The sequence below is a fragment of the Microtus ochrogaster genome, chromosome 2 (genome assembly GCF_000317375.1).
Source record: "Microtus ochrogaster isolate Prairie Vole_2 chromosome 2, MicOch1.0, whole genome shotgun sequence".
In the NCBI taxonomy this organism is placed as follows: Eukaryota; Metazoa; Chordata; class Mammalia; order Rodentia; family Cricetidae; genus Microtus; species Microtus ochrogaster.
Window position 1 is genome coordinate 67929052 of NC_022010.1, and position 3996 is coordinate 67933047.

Consider the following 3996-nt stretch of genomic DNA (forward strand, 5'->3'; position numbering starts at 1 on the left):
CTAGTGGCTACCAAGATGGAAGCCTAGCATAAAATGGAGTTTCTTTAGACATCACAATGGAAATACAAAATTAACCAAAACAGTGACACAGCCTATAATTCCAACATTTTGGGAAGTAGAAAAAGGAGATCAAGGATTTAAGGATTTAATTATTCCTGGAAGGTGATAATTGTATACAAATGCAACATGTGCGTGCACAAAATACCTAATTACATGACAGTCATGGGACCAACCTGGACTACATGAGATCCTGTCTCAAAAAAAAAACCCCGCACACATACAATATTAAAGAGGGTAAACATTAAAAAATCTAACTCTACAGACACTTGAAAACAAAAGATAAATGACAGGGCAGGGTGGCACATATCTGTAATAGGCAGAAATAGGATGATTTCTATGAATTCAAATGCTAATGAGTTCAAAGCTAGCCTGGTCTATATGTGGAGTGAGGCACTGTCGGTAAAAAATATTAAAAAGTAACTGACAGGGCTGGAGAGATAGTTCAATGGTTAAGAGCACCAGTTGCTCTTCTAGTGGTACTGAGTTCAATTCCCAGCAACTACATGATGGCTCACAACCATCTATAATGAGATCTGGTGCCCTCTTCTGGCCTGTAGTTATACATGAAGGGCATTCACACATAAAACAGAAATAAATAAAATTTTAAAAGGTGATTGACAACTTGGAAGTATTTACAACATTTATCACAGACTGTTTTCATACAGCAAAAGTTCTTCCAAAACCAGTTTTACAAAGATTCATACCAAGTTCAGAAGTAAGCTAAAAAAGCCAGGTTCACCCTAGTAGACCAGGTCACTTGGGAGGCTGGGTTAATAAGACCACTTAATCCCGAAAATTGGAAGCCAGTCTGGCCCGTATGGTAAAAATTAAAAATAAAAACCCTCAGGCACTGGATTGCATCTCCAGTAGCGATACAAGAAAAGGGAGTTTGGGGGACACTACAAAATAAGGATAATGGGCACTGTGAACTGACATTCACCCCCCCCAAAAAAAAGCCACACCCATGTTAAAGATTCTAACATCTGATTGGCTAATTAGATTACATAATTTCATAACTGTGGTTTGAAACCAAATTACTCCGGGCTATCTTTAGTCTTAATAGCCTGTCACTGTACACACCCTGATTAACATAACATTTTTATGACCGTCAGGTAAATCATTTTAGAAAGGACAAACAGACCCTACACATTTCCTGGCTTGTTATAACCGGCTTGGTATCATCTATTTTGCAAGTGACTTATGATTTATTTTGCTCTGTAACTATCAAAATTTTATAAGAAGTCTACCATGTTGGAACATGATCTTTGAGGTAAGATCTATCTGTATTCCCAGGTCATGGTTGTTATGATAAAAATAAAATGCTGCAGGTCCCCAAGTGGTGGCAGTGGGCAGCAGGCCATGAGACCATGCCACAGGTCCCAGAGTAGCAGGCAGCAGGTTCCGAGACCATGGCGGGCCATGAAGGCAGCCAGGTCCCAGGCTGGGAGCCAGGCCAGCAGGTCCTTAGGCTCAGAGCCTCACGGTGGGTGAGAGACCTAGATGGGTGGGCCCACCATGCAGAGTGAAGTTGGATACTTATTTAGTAAGTTATGGAGGAGAAAGGGAGAAGGGGAGAAAGGAGGAGAGAGAGAGACAGAGAGAGAAAGAGAAAGAGAGAAAGAGAGAAGAGAGAGAGAGAGAGAGAGAGAGAGAGAGAGAGAGAGAGAGAGAGAAAGGCTGGAAGCAGAAGGAAGATCTGCCTGCCTCAGTCAGTGGTGGACTGGGGAGGGAGTGGGCAGGACTTGTCTCTTAAAGGGACAGGACAGACCATTACAATGGCCGCTCACATTTAGTTCCAGAATAAACTCCTTTTCCCTGGAAGGTGAGAACCTTGGTGGTTGTTGTTGCTGTTGTCCTTTTGCGTGACACCAATAAAAAATATTAAAACCACCTACCCTTCTTAGTAACTGGGAACTTACAATTAAAGATGCCAGTTTTAAGGATCAACTCATAAAATTCTACCACCTGAGTGACTTCTGTCTCAGCCTGTAGTCAGTCTGTAAATTATTTTACACAAAACACATTGTTTTTTGTGCTTGGATTTAGTGTTAGTAGAAGCCCCGCATGTATAAAACCAAGGATCTCTGTGAGTTCGAGGCCAGCCTGGTCTGCAGCCTGAGTTCCAGAGAAGGCTTCAAAGCTACAGAGAAACTCTGTCTCGAAAAAAAAAAACAAAACAAAAAGAAAAAAAAGGAACCACCAAGTTACCAGGGACACTCTGTTCCCGGTTCTCTCCCTTCCTGGCACTGCCACCAGGAGCAGGCTCAGCTATAAATTCCTTCTCTGGTCGTTGCTCCAACTTCTCAGCACGCATGCGCAGACCTGGTGCCCCACCTCCACTCCTGAGCACCGCCCCCGCACATGCTCAGAGCACGCATGCGCACACCTCTTGGCCTGGTGCCCGCCTCCAGCCCTTCCAGCGGTCCCAGGAGGCCCCGCGTGGTTTCCATGGCGACGCCCGCGCTTCCTTAGGTCCCAGGTTGAGACAGCTGCGGGAGCAGCGCGGAGCAGGTAACGGCCTTGCCGCCGCTTTGGTCCCCCGCAGTCATGGTCCGGTCAGCCGGCGCCGGTCTCCGCGGAGCCGCCCGACAAGCTCCCCTCGGGGGTCCGGCGTTGTGGGTCCCCCGCCCGCTCGGGCTTCCTGCCTCGCCTTACCTCGGCCGAGCTAGTAACGTAGCCCTGGCGCCTCCCTCCCTGCCCAGGAAGTGCGGCCTGCACACACTGGAGCATGCGCCACCCGGGGTCGCTTGGTCGTGGTCCTCGAAGTGAGGAGAGTGCGTGTGGGGTCCGAACCTCGGTGCCTCCTTCCCGGCTTCCAGAGCATCGTTATCCCGAACATGCGTTGTGCATTACCGCCCCGCTAGGTTGCTTTCCTTTCCTTGAGAGCTTTACAATTACATTGGCAACAGTTAATTCGTTTCCGGCCAGCTTTTTATTGGCCCTAGGTAACACAGACCCTGTTTTCTGTTTGCACGAATCACTTGGACAGATTCATCCAGTTCCAGAGACTCAAAGCCCACATGAATGCCAGTGACCCCAAAGTGTGTCTATTCAGCCCCGGCCCCTTCTCTGACCGTCAGCCTGGTGGACTAAGACGCTGTCTCACTTGGTGTCCAAGGTGTAAAAGGGACTGTACAGAAAAACAAACCCCAGAGCTGCCTCCTAACCCTAAGCTCTCCTTCTGTCCCCATGCCTCGTCTCCCAGGCTCCTTAACAATGGAGGTCCTCAGATTCAGTGCCGGTTTCCAATCTCCCCAGTCCCTGACACCAAGCATACATTAGTGCCTATAGCTTTAAACCTAAACCATAAGCACTCAGCTGAGTGACATCACTTCCTAATATTACTCGTTCAGACCCAGCTCACCATGCAGAAGCAGTGCCTCCCAGTAGACTGAACAGGAACCTCATCCATTGTAAAGCAGGGTGCCTCCACCCTTCACCCCACACCAGGTAAACTGCCCAGCCTTGGTGATGCGTTGTGTTGCCAGCAGCACCTTGCTTGGTTCAGGTGGCCACTGCATGTCAGTGAGCTTTGCACACATAGGAGTTTCCCCCAAAGCATCATTTCGTGACACAGCACATGGTTCCCGGCACGTGACATGTGGGAAAAGTGCCTGGAATAAGTGTCCGCTGCATACAGGATTGATGTCACTGCTAGGTGCTCTAGACAAGTTCACTGACATCGAATAAAAATTATAGTAAAAAATAAACACTGGGGACAGTAAAGTTAGGGGAGTTAGAAATAGACATTTCTCTGATGACCATACCAGCTTCCTCTGCGCAGAGCAGTCCACTAGTACCACCACTTGGTGGAAGCAGAGAGGCTGGGCTTCCAGCCCTGAAGGCAAGACTGCTGTGTCCATGAATTCAAAACTAGGTAAACGCTTGCAGTTGGTAAATGTTCAAAACCCACATGTTCCAAAGGCTCTGGAACTT

The 3996-nt window shown here is 47.6% G+C and overlaps 1 protein-coding gene across 1 annotated transcript in view; it reads left to right on the plus strand.

The window, feature by feature from the left end:
- Window positions 1-2296: 2296 nt before the first annotated feature.
- The window catches only part of Lca5l (LCA5L, lebercilin like), a 31262-nt gene continuing 29562 nt past the window's right edge, over window positions 2297-3996 (plus strand). Inside the window, exon 1 of the mRNA XM_026787708.1 lies at window positions 2297-2571. The gene's annotated coding sequence lies outside the window, so the exon portion shown is untranslated. The remainder of the gene's footprint in view (window positions 2572-3996) is intronic.